The sequence below is a fragment of the Rattus norvegicus genome, chromosome 9 (assembly GCF_036323735.1).
Source record: "Rattus norvegicus strain BN/NHsdMcwi chromosome 9, GRCr8, whole genome shotgun sequence".
Lineage (NCBI taxonomy): Eukaryota > Metazoa > Chordata > Mammalia > Rodentia > Muridae > Rattus > Rattus norvegicus.
The window spans coordinates 40,285,581-40,308,351 of record NC_086027.1 but is presented as its reverse complement, the minus strand read 5'-3'; the positions used below and the strand labels follow the sequence as shown (position 1 = coordinate 40,308,351).

Genomic DNA, 22,771 nt, shown 5'->3' with positions numbered 1-22,771 from the left:
CTATGGGGGGAGGGCGGCAATGGGGGGAGGGTTGTGAGGGGAACACCCATAAGGAAGGGGAGGGGGGAGGGGGATGTTTGCCCGGAAACCGGGAAAGGGAATAACACTCGAAATGTATATAAGAAATACTCAAGTTAATAAAAAAAAAAAAAAAAGCACGTTAGCTTATCATTAAAAGAAAAACATTATAGCAACCTTGAAGTTGTCAAGGCAAAGGTCTCCTTTACCTGACAGTCCTATTCAGTAATTTGACTCCTTGAATGAACAGATTCAGTTGACACAGTGTGACATTTAGATAACATATTTTATTTGTTATATGTACATATTCAATAAAAGCACAGACATTTCTTTCCCTAGTATTACCAAAAACCTATCACCTGATGCAGATGATCTAAACATTCCATTTTTTGAAACATGATAGAGCTGGACTCCATTACTGACTGCTGAAAATATGCCCAGACAATATTTTGTAGTGCTGGGAAAATAGCTGATCCAAGTTCAAGTTGCATTAAACACATGAGTACTGAAGGCCTGCAGGAAAAGAACCCTGACTCTTTTGAGGTTTCCCGATCTAAGGTTGGCCACGTTTATGGCAAACCAAACCTCACGGGACTGATAAGGTAATAAACCCATGGATTAACAAAAAAAAAAAAAAAAAAAAAAGAAATTGCCTTCCCTGTCCTCTTCAGTGTGTTCCTTGATGCCTTTCCTACTTCCTTTGTTCAAATGTAGGCATTTTCATCTGTGGATGTTCTTTGAGTTGATGCTTCTTTGGCTGTACAGCCATGAGAGCCCTTTCCCACTGTGTTTCTCTTCCTTTTTTACATAAATTACTAACCACCCTGGAAATCAGTCTGGAGGTTCCTCAGAAAATTGAACATAGTATTACCTGAGGATCTAGCTATACCACTCCTGGGCATATAGCCAAAACATGCTCCAACATATAACACATGCAAGGACACATGCTCTACTATGTTCACAGAAGCTTTATTTCTAACAGCCAGAAGCTGTAAAGAACTCAGATGTCCTTCAACAGAGGAATGGATACAGAAAATGTGGTACATCTACACAATGGAGTACTACTCAGGTATTAAAAACAACGACTACATGAAATTCATAGGTAAATGGATGGAACTAGGAAATATCCTGAATGAGGTAACCCAGTCACAAAAATAAACCACACATGGTATGCACTCACTGATAAGTGGATATTATCTCAAAAACTCAGATTACAATCCACAGACCACACAAAGTTCAAGGAAAAGGACAAAGTGTGGATGTTTCAGTCCTTTTTAAAAGGGGGAACAAAAATATTCTTAGGAGGAGATATGGAGACAAAGTTTGGAGCAGAGACTGAAGGAATGGCCATTTGGTGGCTGCCCCACCTGTGGATACAGCCCATATACATACAGCCACCAAATCTGGACAATATTGCTGATGCCAAGAAATGCATGCTGACAAGAGCCAGATAAAGCTGTCTCCTGAGGGGCTTTGCCAGAGCATGACAAATACAGAGGTAGACTCTCGCAGCCAACCATTGAACCCACTGGAAGAGTTAGAGAAAGGATTGAAGGAGCTGAAGGGGCTTCATAAGAATGACAATACCAACCACCCAGGGTTCTCAACTAGAGGCAGAAAAGGAAGAGAGAGAAAGAAGGAAGTAACACATATGGATTCTTCCTCATTCTAATCTGAGACTTGAGGTCTTGTCCAATCTAACAGGAGATGTGATTACTAAACTAGATGTGAGGTAAAAGGCTTAAAGTGGAGCATATATACGTGAACCTTAGGGAAGGCACTGGAACATACATGGTGTTTATTAATGGAAAGCTAATCCATTAATAATCTCCAGAGAGATCTTACAGATATGCTTGACCACAGTGACAGAAGGAAAGACTTCTCTTAGACTTCAATTTTATAAGGTTAAAACATATTTTAATGAGTGGACTGTATAGATAATGTCCAAGTTCTAAATTAGTTAACACAAGGTGAAAACAGGGCAAGTTGTAAAAACAGATGTGCTTTAATGGTTTAATAGAAATAAGGTTGGATTTTCCCATCTCCCTTAAAAGCAGGCTGCACACAATTGAGATGTTTGGGGACCCATTTTATCTCCTGTAGTTATATGCTATACCATATTCTATTTTTGATTTATTTCACATGACTAATATATACCTGAGAAGGGCCACTTAAGTCCTCTTCATAGGTAAGTTTGGAGGTAAGCCAAGGCTGTATCAAACTTAGGGGTTTGGGGTCTCTTAAAAAAATTACTTCACATTTTCCTACAAAGTCAGTGTCTTTTTGTCTTTTGTCTCTCAGAGAGGCCTTACAACTAGACTCTCAGTGAAACTGGTTCTGACCGCTCTTCCCTTGATATTCCGTGCTCCTAGCAGGCGGGGCGAGTACTGAAGACACTGGCACATTTTCCATTGCAGTTGAAGCAGCTTCCAACCTGGGGGAACCTTCCTTCTCTTCTCAAGACCCTTCTCTAGAAGGACTTCCAGCTTGGGCTCTTTCATAAAGAATGGACTTTAAGGGGCAAAATTTCCCTGTGCAGAGTGCCTGCCGAGCCTGCTAACCAAATCCAGTCCAGTGTAATCCTACAAGTGACAATTCGGCATGCAATTCAAAGATGCTTTCAACAGACAAAACTAAGAAGGGTTAAATACATCTGAGGATATTATTTGTCTAGGCACATGACAATAAAATGCTCAGAAATAGGCTTTCCCCTTTGTGTTTAGGAGAATAGCTGAAACTGCTGAGATGAATTAGGGGTAATCTGGTCTGGATACAGAATAGTATCTACGAGAGCTCAGTGGGCAGGCGTATCTAGCCACATGACACTGTGAAAGGACAGTGATGACAAGGAAAGATTTTGTGGGGCTCTGTGATTTGTTATGGAACAAGCAGAAAGGCACAGTGTTCTGACTCTCCTCTGTGAGGGCATGATGATCAGACTATCAGGTCGAATGACTCTGACTTCAATTTGAAGTGCTAAATGAATTACAAACTGAATGCTTCATAAGTGGAATAAATTCAGCTTCTTCTGAATAAAAATACCACAGATACACCTATATCATATGGTAATAGAGGGGAACATCCTTGAAAGATCGAAAGCAACCCAAGTTGACTGCTCTTCACATAGGCTACTGAGAATGCTGTTTGTTCCTTAGCATAAGAAACACATGCTTTGGGGAAAGATTGCTTAATTAAGTGAAATGATAATGTAATTTTCATTTCTTTGGTTGAATAACAGTGATATATCTATTTGCCCCTTAGCATGGTTCTTTAGAAATTATAACCCTTAGGGTTAACCATGCCCGACATCACTTTTATACTTAAAATTTTATCAGAACACAACTGTGTGCATTCATTAATGTATTGTCAATGCTATTTTCTAGGTATATGAGATGGCTGAGTGCTGAAAATCAAAGTATAACATACTTACTTTCGGCCCTTTACAGAAAACATTTTCTGAATCATTACCATAAGTACATGATTGTACGATGGCTAATTTTCACACACTCGACAAAGTGAATCCCTAGTGACGATTGGACTGCATCAGGTTGGCCCATGGTGTCATTTCCTTGGTTGCTAATTGATGTAGAAAGGCCCAGCCTACTGTTGGTGCCTAGACAGGGGGGTCTGGGCTGTGTAGGAGAGGTAGAATGTGAGAATGGGAGCAAGCCAATAAGCAGCAGTCATCGCGGCCTCTGCTTCAGTTCCTCTCTTGAATTTCTATTTGATCTCCCTCAATTATGGACTCTAACTGTGAAATGGTATGAACCCCTTTCTCCCCAATTTGCTTCTGGTCACAGTTTACCACAATAACAGAAGCCAAATTAAATCAGAAAATGCTGTGGATTAGTGGGGAATTGAACCTTCAGAGTATAGTCAGTGGCACAGAAACCATATCCTTTCACATGTGGGAATTACTGACTTCAGTGTGTGACAAAGCATACCCAGACAAGCTCAGCTTCTGGTATGATTAAGATTAAAGCCTGAAGTTAGCGCCTATCATTCTTTAGCATACGTCAGTGGTAAAGTTTTGAGGGCAGTGGCGATGCAGCACATACTCCCAAACCTGGCGCTGCTTTCTTTTAAATTATTGTTTAACCTATTTTAGAGCACCTGGTGCAGAAAGGAGAAAGTGATTTAAACATTATCTGTTTAATTTGCTAACCTTCCTGTGCCCTTTTAGAAACAGCTTGTTCAAGGTCCGCGGAGACTCGGAGGCTCAGAATAACTCTTCTGTATCAGTTTCTAAACTGAATTTCACTACATGCAATTTGGGCTTCTCTGAAGTGAGCAACCGCAGGGGTCTGGAAATTCTAGCACAGATTTATAGTGGAATGAAAAAAGGTTGGACACTGTCCAGGAGCGTGCGATGGTGCTCAAAGCAGAATGACATTTGCTGAGGAATGCAGCTGAGGCTCTGTTTCCCTTAACTCTGTTCAATCTGAAATTTGTCTCCTTGCAAGTGGATTGCTCTCGTGGATGGTACAGCAGTAGCACTCTCTCTTTGGTTCTGAAATCAGGAAGAGAGCAGGTTGGCCCCCTGGATGCTACCTGTCATGGCTGCTGACTTGCCATGGGCTCCAGAGTATAGGGCCAAATGAGAATGCAAGGGACCTACAAAGGCATGAGTATAAACAACCTTTCTTTATAAGTTGATTATCTCCAATATTCATTACCACAATTGAGGCAAACACAGAGAGGAACGGAAGCTCTCGTTTTAGCCTGCAGTAGAAGTGGAAATGAATTACCAAGGACTTTGGGAAGCGAGATCCAACTTGACGAAGTCAGAGTTAGATCCAGTCTCCAGCATTGTTCTTAAGGAGAGGTTCTGGTGCTTCCCAGCATACAAGTGTGCATCTGTTTGGGAGGCTGGTGGTGGTATTCATAGTGGTGACACTTTGATTTCTATTTTGGTCCATATATTTTTTTTTCTTGATGGACTGGAGTGTCTCAGAGCTTCACTGGGAGTCTATGTTCTTATATTCAGTTTTTATTATTTTCATATTTTTGTTTTGTGTATATATGATACAGTGTGTGTGTGTGTGTGTGTGTGTGTGTGTGTGTGTACGCTTATCAGTATGTGGTAGATGGGATTTTGTGTGTGCACATTCTTGTATGTATGTACTTACTATTATTGGTGTTTGTGTAAGAGTACATATTTGTGTATGTACGTGTAGGTCAATGCTTGGCACTGCCTGTTTTTCTTTGGTCACTTTTGTTTTGGAGGCAAAGTCTTTCAGTGAACCTGAAGCTAGATAAATAAATAGATTTATCTAGGCTGTCTGGACAGTGAGCTTTGTCCTTCTGTTCTGAGTCCCAGCATTGTCCTTACGTGAACATACTGTCGTCTCCAATTAGGTGCATGGGTCCTGGAGATCTGAGCTACAGGTTCTTGACTGACTAAGAAATGTCCCTGCCTGGCCTCCAACCTTTCTTCTTTGAAGTTATTGCATAGACTGCTAGAATTCTTTATTTGTGATTAGTATTAGATTTTACATAAAAGAAGGAAGGGTGAAAGACATCTCTTATTCTGATTCTTTATCCCATGAATCCATAGCTATATGCTCACATATACATACATATATATGTATACATACATATATAGGAAAATTAAAAATATTGCATTTTCTTATATTCACCCCCTCCCCAACTTCTCCAAGTGTTTTTTTTTTTCTGGAGCTGGGGACCGAACCCAGAGCCTTGCGCTTGCTAGGCAAGCACTCTACCACTGAGCTAAATCCCCAACCCTCCAAGTGTTGTTCTTATACTAACTATGTCTATTCAGGTTTTCATTGATCCTACTGAGAAAGTATTTTACTCAATTTGGGGACTCTATAATTCCAGTTATTTGGAATACCTAGAAGAAGAGTTTGAAAGGAAGTCACAATTATCATGAACCAACATGGTCTGGATGCAATAACACAAGTGGTACTATGCAGAAATTAAGTGTTAGTAATTAAGATAGAGGGCATATTTTTATAGGATATTAAAAAATGTTTTCCTTGTGGGTGTACAGCAATAAAAGGCAGATGTGATCTAAAAGGATTCAGTGCATGTCTAAGTCATTTGACATTCAGAGGGGTTTCTATGAGGCAGTGGTTATGATTAGAGAATCAGAAATAGGTAAGAAGGGCCAGAGTACATAATATGGTTGATAGAAGACCAACAGGCATTCCTTGCTGGAAAACCCACTCTGATACTAACTTGCAGAATACACTGAAAACTCTTGTGCTTAATACAACTCTTTTTGTCACATGGACAAAATAGTTTGCTTTTGGGCAATGTCTGTTGAAGTAAACAAAAGATAATGAACCTATATAGTACAAATAATTGGGGAATTAGTTCTCTTTATTCTACTAGAATGATGATAATAAATTTTTTTAAAAAATATCTATTGAATAACCAAGGTTAAAATGAATGTGAAGTTCTTCAATTGAAGCAAACAGATTTAATTTGGTGTTGATTTGACTAACATATCTCAAAACAGTAAATATTCTAAAATAAAATGAACCCAAAATTAACCTCTATGAATTGAAGTGATAATACCTTTCTAGTACATCAGAGCATGTTGCCTTCCTATTGCCTTATGACAATATTAGAGTGAACTTAGCCGAAAAGGAACTGTACCTGTTAATTCACAGTTTCATGGATCATGAGCCAAGGCATGGAATCTCAATTTTGGTATACCACATTCTTGATAATTTTACAAGGTGCAGTGAAGATGGGTGTGAGGTTATACATCATCATCATCATCATCACCATCATATTTTGTCATGGAAAGTTTAACAACTTCAATTTTTGCAGGCTGTCAGCCAGTGGCCATCCTGTCCTCACAGACAGAAGGTTCCTCTAAGGGCCATATCATATAGGTTTCTTCAAATCTTCCATGTGCTTCATCAAGGCCAGCAGCATAGAGAATCTCCTTGTATGATACCAGCACAATTCAATGTAACCAAATCAAGGAAGTGGGAAGTGACAGCCTACTACACTGTTCTATTATTTATTCCGTTAGTTACAATTAAGTAAATTGTAACTAACAGAATACTCCACATCATAATTGATATTACCTGAGTGATTACCAAGCAGAATAATTGATTAATGCTATGGTAATTTTTTCCTTTAGGAAATTAATGACAGTTACTCTTACCTCTAGTCTTTGGTTTGGTCGTCAACCTGATAGGAATTGGAAAAACCAACAACTGGTGGGTGCTTTTGTGAGGAACTTTCTATAGCAGATGTTTTGAGGTAGGAATGTTCAGTGGGCAGCCCCTTCTAGGGACAACCATGATTAATAGAGATGGAAGGGGGAGCTTTGCTTTTGCATGATTTCTCCTCTTTCACTGGCAAGTTTACTTATCCAGCTGATGCTGCATTTCTCCACTGATCAGAACCCCTCTTTTAAAATATATATCCCTTTAAATATACACTTAATCTTTTTAAAATATATATTTCTTCTATTGCTTCTTTTCTTCTAGAGAGCTTTGACTTAAGACTCTTCTTGTTGCGTTTGTGTTATATTAAATGTCAAATGCTGCTTTTCTGCAAATATATCAATCAAGTAAGGTACTTACACACACGGTGAACCAGAAGGGATGACTACTTCCTTGTCTGCCAAACTATGCTTATATACTTTTTAATTACAGTTTTATTATTGTCAGTCTGGTTTTCTGATTGGTATGCCACCTTGACATTACTGTACTGAACTAGAGTTTTGTTCTTACCCTTACCATCTAGGCTCTGTCTGTCTGTCTCTGTCTCTGTCTCTGTCTGTCTGTCTTTCTGTCTGTCTGTCTGTCTGTCTGTCTGTCTGTCTGTCTCCCTATCTCTCCTTTGTATTATAATGATCACTTTCAAATCACATCTGTTTAATTTTTTTATTATTTTTCTTTCTTTATTCATTATTTTATTTATTTACATTTTAAATGTTGCCCCTCTTCCTGGTCCCCCCTCAAAGAGTTCTTTACCCCTTCTCCTTCCCCTTGCTTCTGAGAGAGTGATCCCCACCACCCACTCCTACTTCACCCCCACTAGCATTCCCCTTCCCTGGGACATCAAGTTTCTACTGGATTAAGTGCATCCTTTCCTACTGAGATTAGAAAAAGCAGCCCTCTGCTACATATGTACTGGGGCCCACAGACTAGCCCATGTTTGCTCTTTGGTTGGTGGGTTAGCCTCTGGGAGCTCCGGGAGGTCCAGTTAGTTGCTACTGTTGTTCTTCCTATGGGGTTGCAATCCCCGTCAGCTCCTTCAGTCCATCCCCTAACTCTTCCATAGGAGTCTCTGACCTCAGTCCGAAGGCTGGCTGTAAATAACTGCATCTGTCTCAGTCATCTGCTGGTAGAGCCTCTCAGAGGACAGCAATGCTAGGCTTCTGTCTGCAAGCACAACATGGCATTAATAATAGTGTCAGGTTTGGTACCTCTGCATGGGATGAATCTCAAGTTGCGCTGGTCTCTGTATGGCCTTTCTTTCAGTCTCTGCCTTATGTTTGTCCCTGCATTTCCTTTAGATAGGAACAATTCTGGGTCAAGAATTTTGAAGATGGGTGGGTGTCCCTGTGCCTCAAATGGGGGCCATGTCTGTGTACTGGAGATGGTCTCTATGTTCCATCTCTCCACTGTTGAGTATTTCAGCCAAAGCCATCCCCATCGGGTCCTGGGAGCATCTTACATCCCTGGTGTCTGGAACTTTCTAGAGGTGCCCCCAACCCCACCCCCCTCCCCTCACTCCTGTATATTTCTATTTATTCTCTTGGCCCTCTGGGTTTCTTTCCTATCTCTTCTCTCTCTCTCTCTCTCACACACACACTGTTTATGGTCCTGTCATCTTCATTCTTTCTTCATTTTAATTCCTGGTTACTTCTTCTGCAGGAGTCCTCAATCCTCTTGTACCTTTCCATTTTGGTTCCTGAGTCTGGCTTCTCTTACTTTCATCTACCCTTGCATACCTTTTCTAATGGACATGGGACCTGGAAGAATAGGGTGGGCTATGGTTTAATGTTGTTGACAATCTTACTTCAGTTATAGTGGACTTTTATACACAACTGTAATAAAGCAGTTATGATCCAAAGAATGTTTGAGTTCAGAAGAGCATGCAGATAAACACCAGGAAGCACATACTGAATATTAACAGAGCAGCCCTTTCCCTGAGCTTTCTCAGGACAGACCAGTTTAAATATAGTTGCCTGGCACGTACCGTAGATTATACCTGAGAAAGCATGAAAGCCATATTCAGATTCGGGGTACACTGACCAGATTGGGTTCTATAACTGTATTCTGACACCCAGCAAGAACAAGCAGGTCTTATAAAATGAATGTAAATTTTTGTCACAGGAGGCATGGAATCACATCCAAGAACAACCCAGGCAACAAAGTGCTCCTGAGGTAAGAGGCCTTTTTCCTTTTTCCTGGAGTCTCTCTCACAGTTTTCCAAGGCATTGTTCACCATGAGACATTCTTTTGACCACGTTCTGACAACCTACAACCCCAGACCAGATGTGGCACCACCACAATGGGTGAGCCCTTTATCAACCGCTAAACAAATGCCCTACAGGCTTGTGTCCAGTTGTATCTCATGGAGGCGGTTTCTCACCCCCCTCAGATGACTTTAGCTTGTGTCAGGCTGCCATGAAACTATCCAGCACAGATATAAAGCAGACATAGTAGCTTGGTGAGTCTCTCCTTCCCCATTTTACAGCTTTAAGTACCCTTCTTCATTCTGCTCTCAGTTCATCCAGACTCCATTCGTTTCTTTCTGAGACACAATGTTAAGGCAAATCTCTGACATCTTGTCACTTTATCTTGAAATACTTGAACATCTAATAATAAAGGGCAGAGCTCTCTTTTTTAAAAAATATAAATCTAGACTTATTTAATATAAATTTAGCAGGCTCGCTTATTCTTTGTATTTCTTACAAACTATTTTGATGTTTAAGAATTTCTCTGTGTGAGCGGTGATGTACTTTCATTAACACATCTGATTACAACCATGCTCAAAACCAATTCTAAGTCATCAATACATTGTCAAATTGCAGGTAGAAAGAGAATGGCCTGAGTTGTTCCATAATTGGAGAAGGCAAATAGGAAAGCTGTCAAACATCTATTAAAGTGCATGTAGACTATTTCTCATGACTTCTTCTTTCTTTCCTTCATAATGTATACAGAGGCTTACTTTTATGATGTCATTATTAACTGCTTTGTAGCCAGCCCCGGGGAAACAAGTAAATAAGGATCATTTTTTAAAAATATTTGTTGGTTAATTTTTTTCCTTGACTTGAATGTGTACAGTCTGTGCATGTTTTAGCTTCTACTCTGTCCTGATTTTAATCCTGAAATGATTTCTCTGAGGATTGAAGAAATCTGCGGATGTGGTCAGTGGCATCCAAATAAAGCTTTCTCAGGATTGATTCATTTAGGACATAGTAGCAAAACAGAAAGTGATTTTAATAAAGATCTCATTACATTTATAAAGTATAATTTTTTTCCTTCAAGGAGGGAAATTCTGTAGAATTGCAAGAAAAAGAAAAAAAGAGCTATCTGTAACTTTTCCTTCATTTTAAATATTAGATATCTAAATAGTTTTCTAAGAACATGATTTGAAACCAACAAAATGAACAGTGACAAACACATCAACAGAATTACCAACAAACAATATTTCTCCCATATCTGCAAACAACAGTGGATTGAAACTCGGATCTATTTGAAGTTCCCCTTATCAGAAGCAGACACATAGTTATTCTTAGTCTGGGAATCTCTTGTCACTGTGCTGTTTGTTACGTACATTTCTCAGAGCAAATCAGTATTTCCAGTTGTGGACATCACCCAAGTCATAAACACGAACAGGCAAAGGGTTGAGATACTTCATTTTAGTCACCCAGTAGACAGTGCAGCTGGCTTCTGTTGTGTTTAGGATCTGGAGACATGCCGTATGGGAGCTATTGGGGATGCTGATGTAAATGCCATTGTGTGGCTCCATTTAGGTTGAATCAGTAATGAACTTGGTGGTTCTCAGTGTCCTTACAGCCATACTTTATCAATAGCAAGAACTCCGTCTCTTTTTTTTTTTACATTTTATTTATTTTTTTATTAACTTGAGTATTTCTTATATACATTTCGAGTGTTATTCCCTTTCCCGGTATCCGGGCAAACATCCCCCTCCCCCCTCCCCTTCCTTATGGGTGTTCCCCTCCCAACCCTCCCCCCATTGCCGCCCCCCCCCAGTCTAGTTCACTGGGGAAGAACTCTGTCTCTTATGGGGACACAGGAATACAGTCCATGAACCCATTACTATGGCTCCTTGTTTTGACTACTAATATTATCAGAGTTAGGAACAAGGGAGAATCGTCCAGAATATTCCAGTAAGAAAAAAAAAAAAGCTCAACAAAAGCTCTTAATATATAATGCTATCAGATGTGTGTAGTGGATCTAGAATTTCTTTCTTCCATTCTTCCTTCCTATCTTTCTTTCTTTCTTTTTTTCTTCCTTCCTTCCTTCCTTCCTTCCTTCCTTCCTTCCTTCCTTCCTTCTTTCCTTCCTTCCTTTCTTTCATTCTTTTTTTGCAGACCCCACTCATGAAAGAATGCATCAAACACATTTGCATTTATTTTCTTTTTTAAAAAAGCAAATGACAAAAAACCCCAAATTACCAGCTTATTTTAAACCTCAGTTTAGCATTACATATTTAAACAACATCAAACTGACAAGGTTGCCAGCATCCATGCACAACTAGAAAATATCCTGACTTTACACTAAACCAGAAGGGTAATAGCTTTCGTCACTAAATACTGAAAACAAAAGTGAAGTATTCCTGTAGAAGATTCATCTGGCAATGTTAACTCCACAGCAGGCGGATACTACTCACTCACAATTCCACACAGCGGGAAGCAGATCCATGCTGGTGGGTTTTTCAAATTAATTAATTAATTAATTAATTAATTAATTAATTTTTACACTCCAGATTTTATTCCCTTTCCTGTCTACCTCCTGACTGTTCCACATCCCATACCTCCCCCCTTTCCCTCCCTCCACAAGGATGTCCTCACTCCACCCACCCCACCAGACCTCTAAACTTCCTGAGGGCCTCCAGTTTTTAAGGATTAGGTGCATCTTCTCTGACTGAACCCAGACCCGGGAGTCCTTTGTTGTATGTGTTGGAGGCCTCATCTCAGCTGGTGTATGCTGCTTGGTTGGTAATCCAGTGTCTCAGGGGTCCAGGTTAGTTGAGGCTGCTGGTCCTCCTACAGGGTTGCCCTCCTCCTTAGCTTCCTCCAGCTTTTCCCTAATTCAATCAAAGGGGTCAGCAGCTTCTGTTCCTTGGTTGTGTGCACATATCTGCATCAGACTCTTTGAGCCGCTTGTTGGGTCTTTTGGAGAACAGTCACGGTAGGTGCCTTTTTGTGAATGCCCTATAGCTTCAGTAATGGTATTAGGTCTTGGGGCCTCACCTTGACCATGCTGGTGTTAAAGAAAATCTTGTCCGTCCTAGCAATACCCAGTAGTCACAGGGCTTACCTCAGATCATGTTTTGTTTAAAAGCAAAGTGCATACAGAGATTACAACAATTTTAAAGACAAAAAAGGAAAAGAAAAAGAAAGGTCCATTTTATGGTTCCAACAAAATAAAAAAATCTGACAAATTGGGGCTCCGATGAGCTGTTTATAAATATCTTAGGTTAGGTACAGTTATACAGAAAGTCGAGTTTGTTTGAAATCTTCAAAAAATATTCCTGTTTTACCTCCAATGGTGCTCGTTATGGTTTAACATTTCTGTAGCAGGCATGCATTGAATTACTTGTTATCCAAGGGTAGCAGATGTTCCTTACCATTTACTGTCAAGGACTTCATCTTCTTCAACTTCTACTCCGTCTTGACCATTCTCCACAAGTCTCTTTGTAGTGACCTTTTTGCCATTAACTATCTTAGTTGAACTTGATTTGAAGATGCCCATTCCACTGCCTCCAAATGACGCTGAAGAGAATGAAGCGAGACCCCCATGACATAGTGACCGGAATGGAGTAAAGCCTGTATCAAAAGAAGGAAATCTGCTTCCAAACGAAGGAAACCCACTGAAGGCAGAGAAAAAGGAGCCAGCACCTCGGCTTCAACTTCCTCAGGGACCCCTTCGGTTTCCAAAAAAGTCATCAAATGGATCTTCAAAGAAGTCAAGGAAAATTGGTCCCCTCCACCAAAAAATTCATCTGGGTTCCGAAATGTGAAGCCAAGCTCAAATGGACTCTCAAAATGACTTCCATTTCTCCCTCCAACATCATTTAATCTTTCTTTGCTGTATTTGTCATAGATGTCGGCTTTTTAGCATCTCGTAACATTTCATACGCCTTAGCTACTTGTTTGAATTTCCCATTCTGCTTCTTCCTTATTTTCAGGATTTTTGTCAGGGTGCCATTTAAGTATCTGTTTTCAATATGCCTTTTTAATGTCCTCGGATGAGGTATGTCTCTGCACGCCCAACACTTCATAGTAATCCACCATGTTTTAACACTGTTGGAGCAAATCTGAGGATGCTGCAGCCAGCGAGGGGGAAGTCAGGGAGCTGGTCTCCTTGCGGCTCTGGCACAGCCGCACTGGTGGTGGTGGCCGCGTCAGATCTAGGATTTCTGACTCTCTAATTGTTCATTTTAGTTTGTCTCTCTGTGTAAAGCATATAGTGGTTGCATGCATTTTGCTAAGTGATAAAATAAGTTTACTTTAAGAAAAGGAGTCTTTTACATTTATCTTTAATCTCTTAAGACTAAGAAAATTGAACACAAAGCTAACACCCACTAAAACTTGCTGACTGCTTAAAAGTATACTTTTAAACTGAAGGATTGACACCCCTAATTTGACAAATGATAACTGACCGAAAATAAAGTCATGTTAAATAATTGTTATCAGCGGTTGGTTATATCCTTTTTTAAATTACATATTAATATTTAAATCACGGACACATTGAAATGTAGCCACTGAAAATTATCATTATAAATATAATTAGTGAAGATGAAGCAATTTCGGAGTTCCATAGAACTCTAATTTAATGTGACCTTGTGAAAGGAGAAAGTTGAGACACATACTGCACAGAAAGGCAGACCTCTGGGTGATGCGTCTGTGAAGGAGAAAGTGTGAATAGTTGCTAGTTGACAAAGAGAAGCTAGATATGAGACATTGAATAGATTTCTCCTTGTAGCCATTGAAGGAACTAACCAGACATATCAAGGCTTTGGACTTTTGGCTTCCAGACTTGAAAAAAAATTCCAAGATATTTTATAGTTCAAGCCTTTCGTTTTTCATTACTTTGTTATAGAAACCCTAACAAATAAGTGCGGTATTGTATTTCAAGTGTTCAGAGCTTAGCTCTGGGCTGGGTCCTCTTTGAAACAGGGGAGGGGAAGAGCTGTAGGGGTAAGACTTGGTCTTGAGAAAGAATAGGGTTGTGCTCCATAATAACATAGACCTAACTTGACTTTAAGTTACTCTGAGTTCAGAAACTGCAGGCCTTTCTATCTACTGACATTTGTTGCTGACAGTGGGATGATTAGTAAAAGATTTATTGCTACTCTTCCCTTTTCTGTCCAGGCAGCCAGAAGCATCTATGGCTAGGCTGTTTAACTCTTTGTAAACCAGAGAGAAAGGAAAGGAAGAGAATTAAAATGCTTTATATAGGCAAATGTGCACAGACACATATACATTCATACATTCAGTTATATTTTCATTCAAATTGTTATTTACACATTAATACATTCACATTTTTGTTGGTACAAACTCCCTCTCTCATCCACTCCACAAGTATTCATGCATGATTACTTACATACACATATACCTACACAAGCGTACAGATAAGCAGATATATTCATATGGATGGATGGATGGATGGATGGATGGATGGAAGGAACCCTTCAAGGCAAACCATCCAAGCACAGCTTTATTTCTTTTCTCTGGCCTTTTTATACCTTCCTAGGGAAAAAGTTATTTAGAAAATTACCTCAGAGATAAAATATTATATACACCGGGAGTGACAGGATGATGTAGATATTAAGTTCAAAGTTGTGTTTCATTCTAATATGCTCATTATAAGTTCAAAGCCTCGGCTTTTTCATTGCCTTGCCTTATCATAGTGCACACCTATGACTTTATTCTTGGACTTAAATGTTTTTCCTTGAACACAAATTTGTCCCAAGTCTATTTCTCCTTTTAGTATGATTATGAAAGTGCATTGTATTTCTTATTAGGCAGACTTTACTTACTCTTCTGAGGAGTGGACACATTCTTCTCTCAATTCTAACTTGACTATATCTTTTCTAGCTAAGCAACCAAGACCCTATTTTGAAATTTTCTTCTTAAAATATTCAAAACAAATTAGGAATTCTATAGACTCATTCAGTCATCTAATCAGCATTATTTCATGAAAGTTCATGTTTATGTTGATCTACAATAAATATGATCAATAGGGTGGGCTAATGCCAAGGGATTATTATATTAATTTAATAATGACAGGAAAGGTTATCAGATGCAAGAAGCAATCCTGAGATAAAGTCTCTTTGGAACCTTACCATTGAGCTCATCCATTGCAGACCATGCAAAAATGGTTGTCCTCCTCCAGGAAGGCCACCTGCTAGCCTTAGCCTATTCTAGATGGCTCCTGACATTCAAGTACCCTAAAATATCAATAAACTATATGGTTCTTAGAGATGGTGCTTGCAAAGTTGGACATTACCTTTCTCCCTCCAAAAAAAATAAGTGAACAGATGTGAATACAGGCTGAAATTGCTGACTTTACTCTTAGTCTTTTCATCCCAACAGTTAGGTGAAAAGGGGCCCTTGTTCTGAGGAGACAAAAAGAAGCCAGAAGGTGTCAGGGTCAGGCAACTTGTTAGGTAATTTGTAGAACAAAGAAATTAGGTAAAGTAGCTCCTTACTTAGCCCTCACTTGGACAGCAACAGATTGATCTCACCTTTGTCTGCCTTCGTGCCTGCATATAAGATAGAAAGTGGATGGAATCCAGACTGCCCTTGGGAATCGCTTAGCATCACACTGGAGGCTAAGATGCTTTCTCTGAACTCCAGCATTGCTGCATTTTCCCCACAGCTTGCTGTTTTTGTCAGCTCAGTTTCAGATGCTGCTGACAGTAAGTGGACACATTGTATAAAACTCTCAGGGCTCCCCTCTGTGCAGTGAAATGTACCACCGTGGTGTACAAGGGTAAAGTGAGCAGAGAGAAGAGGAAATTCACTTCTCACATCCAGCAGTCAATGCACAACTCATACTCATCAGAAAGAATGAGAGAGATCAGTTTCCTGCTTGAAATTACTTCTTGAGGGCTCCTTCGCACGTTTGGAAGCATACATAATGGAATTGTTACCATTGTATAAGTGAATTATGTGTTAATGAGAATTGGAGTCTTAAAATTGACATTTTGCTGAGACCAGCTAGGCACACAGCAAGTACAGGTGGATCCCCAAATCCACTCCTGCTCTGGAAGTTGATGTCTAAAAAAATATTTACATTTGGATTAGATGCAACCGAGTGGAAAACACTGGTGACAAATGCAAAGATGTAGACACTGAATGTCCCCACTGAATGTCCTGTCACTGATCTCTTTGTTCCAAACTCAACACTGGACAAAGTAAGCCTTTTGTGAATTGATTATGTTATCTGGGCTCTAATTTCATAAAAGAGTTACTTCCTAAGAGAACTTCTTAGCTCTTCTAGGTGGTGGGAGAAAGTAGAAGGTGGGGGGCTCATTGGAGGAGGTGGGAAAGCTTTGAAAGACACGTCTTTGCTGAGGACTTGACCTCCATTCCTGCTGCTGTGGTGATCTTCCTATTTTGCAAAGTCCTTCAGCCCCGTTCTGTCTCATCCTGGACCAGGAAAAAAAAAAACTCCAGCTGACCACAACCTCTGAACTCATGAGCCAAAATCAATCTTTCCTCCTTCAAAATATTTCTTTTTGGCATTTTGCAGTGGTGAAGAATGGACTAACATAGCAAGAATTCAAAAGCTGGAGCTGAACAACTAGATTAGGAGACCAATGAGAGGTGAGGATTTGTACTTCTTTATCTCATTGAACCTGGATGCTAAAACAGAGTGGGTGGATGAGAATCAGCCATCAGAAGCACAGCCAACTTCATCTCGAGGGTATCACTATGTTGCCATGAACTCTAGAAGGGCAAAGTCACCTGTGTTTGAACTTTTGGTTTTTGTTTACACCTCAACTTCTACTCCTATGGACAGTTTGTCAATTATTTTCTCAAAGAAGCTAACTGTCATATCTCAAAGAGTGGCAATCTTTGGGTTCATAAAGAGAAAGGTAAGAGACAACTTTCAAGGCATCTCCACAGAACTCTCATAGGTCACTGGAGTCTGTCTGTTTTCCTATTCTTTGTTCCTCACATCTTAACTCATCCTGTATTAGTGACTCCCACAAACCATTTGCAACCCCTCTTTTACTAGACAGGTATCATCAACTCTTCTTTGCTAAGTGTAATATTAATATACAGTGTAGGATCTACCATGAACTTTCAAATTCAGTATATCTGAGGCATAGCTCCCCTCTTACCAAGGACCTCTGTCTTCTTAGTTTTGACCACAGGGAACTTTTTACTCGTCTGACAACTCTGCTGCTTTTGCACAAAACTGATAGAGCATGGAATAAAAACCCCTTCTTTTGTCATAGTAGGCAGATATGAAGGAAAAGCTATAGGGTGACCTATGATATATTAGACCATAAACATCCAAACAATGGAAGTAGATGAATTTTGTGTTCCTTTGGATACAAGGCCTGAGCTTGCCTGGAACCCTGAAATGTCTGAAAACAAAACAAAACAAAATAAAACAACTGCCCTTGACTGCACATTGATAACCATTAAAATGGTTGACTTCCTTCCCCAGACTCTCAATTATCCAAGAGCTGCCTTTTGTGGGTATAATCATTCCTAAGGAGACAGGTCTTTAAAGCAGGTCTTTTCTAATAACTCCTTGTGAATCAGACTATGGAGAATAGAGTCTGACATCACGATGCGATCTTACAAGATAAGAGCACAGAGAACAGAGGTGGACAATCAAGGCACAATCATCAAGATAATAAAACCTACTGACTCCACATCTGACAAGCATGAATGTGCCTTTGTTTGCAGAGTTTCTCTTTATTGGGGAGAAGGTATGTGATTCTTAACAATCCAAGGGAATAAATAGATCTGTGAGGAGGAAGTTAATGTGTACAATAATAAGGAGTATTGACTGCTCGGTAGGAAGTTGTTTATTTATTGCTGTTTGTTTATTGCTATGGGTTATATATAAACATCAGGGTGTTGAATAGACTTGCCCATGTTAAAAAAAAATAACTACAGGGCTTTTAATTTCTGTTGCCATGTAACATTCTATTCCAGGCTCGTTGGCCCTTTAGTGTTCTGGGCATTTTTATGTCAGCACTTCCTATATTGATATAGAAGCAGTGCATTTTGGATGTCACCCCCACATTTGTTTAAGTGCGGGTCTCAATCAGGTTAGAGAATGTCTCTTTTTGAGACAAGGTTCAGTAAAGTCAAGGCTAGTCCTAAACTTGCCATGTAGCCCAGCCTAGATATTGAACTTGGGGCAATGCCCTGTGCCGCAGCATCTCACAGTTCTGGGATTAAAAACTGTGATAACTTGATTCAGTATTTAGATTTGGATTTTACACCCAACTTTGTCTTAAGTGAAATGACCTTTGTGTCAGAAGCAGGCAAAATTGTTATATCAGGGCAGAACTGGAGAAAGAGACAGAAAAGGTATCTGTGATCTTCCTCCTCCCTTATATATCCTTATATCCCGATATTTCCAGTACTTTCTATAAAGGCACCAAGTACTGGGGAACAAGCATTGACTACATGAGTCTTTGGGAGGCACCATATTCAAACCGGGAAAGGAGGTCAACAGACATAATTTCCTAGAAGTACCAAAGTCAGTCTTTCACATTGAAGGGAAGGACTCTAGGTAACATCACAGAAATATATAAAAGAATGATGGTTTTTGTAAAGGTAGGCACACGGTCAAATACGGAGCATCAGTGAGCGGGAAGCATGCTAGAATCTTCTTTTGACAGTTTGTATCAAAGACCCTGGCTCTCAAAGTTAAATAGCACTGCTTCACAGTATTCCATTTGTTTCTATTTTCCTTCCACACATTCTGTCATTGAAGCAGCAAAAGAGAATGCAGGAGGGGAAGCCACTTGTAGGGCTTCTTCCTGAGATAAGGCCCTGTCTGAACTTAAAAGGAAGAGGGCATCTGTTAAAAACTGGCTTTAGAGACTTTTTTTTTTTATTAACTTGAGTATTTCTTATTTACGTTTTGAGTGTTATTCCCTTTCTCGGTTTATGGGCCAACATCCCCCTAACCCCTCCCGCTCCCCTTCTTTATGGGTGTTCCCCTCCCCATCCTCGCCCCATTGCCGACCTCCCTCTAACAATCACATTCACTGGGGGTTCAGTCTTAGCAGGACCCAGGACTTCCCCTCCCACTGGTGATCTTAGTAGGATATTCACTGCTACCTATGAGGTCAGAGTCCAGGGTCAGTCCATGTATAGTCTTTAGGTAGTGGCTTAGTCCCTGGAAGCTCTGGTTGCTTGGCATTGTTGTACATATGGGGTCTCGAGCCCCTTCAAGCTCTTCCAGTCCTTTCTCTGATTCCTTCAACGGGGGTCCTATTCTCAATTCAGTGGTTTGCTGCTGGCATTCGCCTCTGTATTTGCTGTATTCTGGCTGTGTCTCTCAGGAGGGATCTACATCCAGCTCCTGTCGGCCTGCACTTCTTTGCTTCATCCATCTTGTCTAATTGGGTGGCTGTATATGTATGGGCCACATGTGGGACAGGCTCTGAATGGGTGTTCCTTCTGTGTCTGTTTTAATCTTTGCCTCTCTATTCCCTGCCGAGGGTGTTCTTGTTCCACTTTTAAAGAAGGAGTGAAGCATTCACATTTTGATCATCCTTCTTGAGTTTCATGTGTTCTAGGCATCCAGGGTAATTCAAGCATTTGGGCTAATAGCCACTTATCAATGAGTGCATACCATGTGTGTTTTTCTGTGATTGGGTTACCTCACTCAGGATGATATTTTCCAGTTCTAACCATTTGCCTACGAATTTCATAAAGTCATTGTTTTTTTTTTTGTTAAAAGATTTATTTATTTATTTTATATGATGACACTGTCGCTGTCTTCAGACACACCAGAAGAGGGCATCAGATCTCATTACAGATGGTTGTGAGCCACCATGTGGTTGCTGGGAATTGAACTCAGGACCTCTGGATGAGCAGTCAGTGCTCTTAACCGCTGAACCATTTCTCCAGCCCCAAGTCATTGTTTTTGATAGCTGAGTAATATTCCATTGTGTAGATGTACCACATTTTCTGTATCCATTCCTCTGTTGAAGGGCATCTGGGTTCTTTCCAGCTTCTGGCTATTATAAATAAGGCTGCGATGAACATAGTGGAGCACGTGTCTTTTTTATATGTTGGGGCATCTTTTGGGTATATGCCCAAGACAGGTATAGCTGGATCCTCAGGCAGTTCAAAGTCCAACTTTCTGAGGAACCTCCAGACTGATTTCCAGAATGGTTATACCAGTCTGCAAGCCCACCAACAATGGAGGAGTGTTCCTCTTTCTCAACATCCTTGCCAGCATTTGCTGTCACCTGAGTTTTTGACCTTAGCCATTCTCACTGGTGTGAGGTGAAATCTCAGGGTTGTTTTGATTTGCATTTCCCTTATGACTAAAGATGTTGAACATTTCTTTAGGTGTTTCTCAGCCATTCGGCATTCCTCGGCTGTGAATTCTTTGTTTAGCTCTGAACTCCATTTTTAATAGGGTTATTTGTCTCCCTGCGGTCTAACTTCTTGAGTTCTTTGTATATTTTGGATATAAGGCCTCTATCTGTTGTAGGATTGGTAAAGATCTTTTCCCAATCTGTTGGTTGCCGTTTTGTCCTAACCACAGTGTCATTTGCCTTACAGAAGCTTTGCAGTTTTATGAGATCCCATTTGTCGATTCTTGATCTTAGAGCATAAGCCATTGGTGTTTTGTTTAGGAAGTTTGTTCCACTGCCCATGTGTTCGAGATGCTACCCTAGTTTTTTTCTATTAGTTTGAGTGTATCTGGTTTGACGTGGAGGTCCTTGATCCACTTGGACTTAAGCTTTGTACAGGGTGATAAGCATGGATAGATCTGCATTCTTCTACATGTTGACCTCCAGTTGCTGAAAATGCTATCTTTTTCCATTTGATGGTTTTGTCTCCTTTGTCAAAAATCAAGTGCCCATAGGTGTGTGGGTTCATTTCTGGGTCTTCAATTCTGTACCAATACCATGCAGTTTTTATCACTATTGCTCTGTAATACTGCTTGAGTTCAGGGATAGTGATTCCCTCTGAAGTCCTTTTATTGTTGAGGATAGTTTTAGCTATCCTGGGTTTTTTGTTATTCCAGATGAATTTGCAAATTGTTCTGTCTAACTCTTTGAAGAAATGGATTTGTATTTTGATGGGGATTGCATTGAATCTGTAGATCGCTTTTGGTAAAATAGCCATTTTTACTATATTAATCCTGCCAATCCATGAGCATGGGAGATCTTTCCATCTTCTTAGGTCTTCTTCAATTTCTTTCTTCACAGGCTTGAAGTTCTTATTGTACAAATCTTTTACTTGCTTGGTTAAAGTCACACCGAGGTACTTTATATTATTTGGGTCTATTATGAAGGGTGTCGTTTCCCTAATTTCTTTCTCGGCTTGTTTCTCTTTTGTGTAGAGGAAGGCTACTGATTTATTTGAGTTAATTTTATACCCAGCCACTTTGCTGAAGTTGTTTATCAGCTTTAGTAGTTCTCTGCTTGAACTTTTGAGATCACTTAAATATACTATCATATCATCTGCAAATAGTGATTTTTTTGACTTCTTCTTTTCCGATCTGTATCCCCTTGACTTCCTTTTGTTGTCTGATTGCTCTGGCTAGAACTTCAAGAAATATATTGAATAAGTAGGGAGAGAGTGGGCAGCCTTGTCTAGTCCCTGATTTTAGTGGGATTGCTTCAAGTTTCTCTCCATTTAGTTTAATGTTAGCGACTGGTTTGCTGTATATGGCTTTTACTATGTTTAGGAATAGGCCTTGAATTCCTATTCTTTCCAGGACTTTTATCATGAAGGGGTGTTGAATTTTGTCAAATGCTTTCTCAGCATCTAATGAAATTATCATGTGGTTTTGTTCTTTCAGTTTGTTTATATAATGGACCACGTTGATGGTTTTCCGTATATTAAACCATCCCTGCATGCCTGGGATGAAACCTACTTGATCATGGTGGATGATTGTTTTGATGTGCTCTTGGATTCGGTTTGCCAGAATTTTATTGAGTGTTTTTTTGTCGATATTCATAAGGGAAACTGGTCTGAAGTTCTCTTTCTTTGTTGGGTCTTTGAGTGGTTTAGGTATAAGAGTAATTGTGGCTTCATAGAAGGAATTCAGTAGTGCTCCATCTGTTTCAATTTTGTGGAATAGTTTGGATAATATTGGTATGAGGTCTTCTATGAAGGTCTGATAGAATTCTGCACTAAACCCGTCTGGACCTGGGCTCTTTTTGGTTGGGAGATCTTTAATGACTGCTTCTATTTCCTGAGGAGTTATGGGGTTGTTTAACTGGTTCATCTGTTCCTGATTTAACTTCGGTACCTGTATCTGTCTAGGAAATTGTCCATTTCCTGCAGATTTTCAAGTTTTGTTGAATATAGGCTTTTATAGTAAGATCT

General features: G+C 39.9%; 1 pseudogene; it reads right to left on the bottom strand.

Moving 5' to 3' along the window:
- Positions 1 to 12,802: 12,802 nt before the first annotated feature.
- Positions 12,803 to 13,504, bottom strand: Dnajb6-ps6 (DnaJ heat shock protein family (Hsp40) member B6, pseudogene 6; annotated as a pseudogene).
- Between the last annotated feature and the right edge of the window lie 9,267 nt (positions 13,505 to 22,771).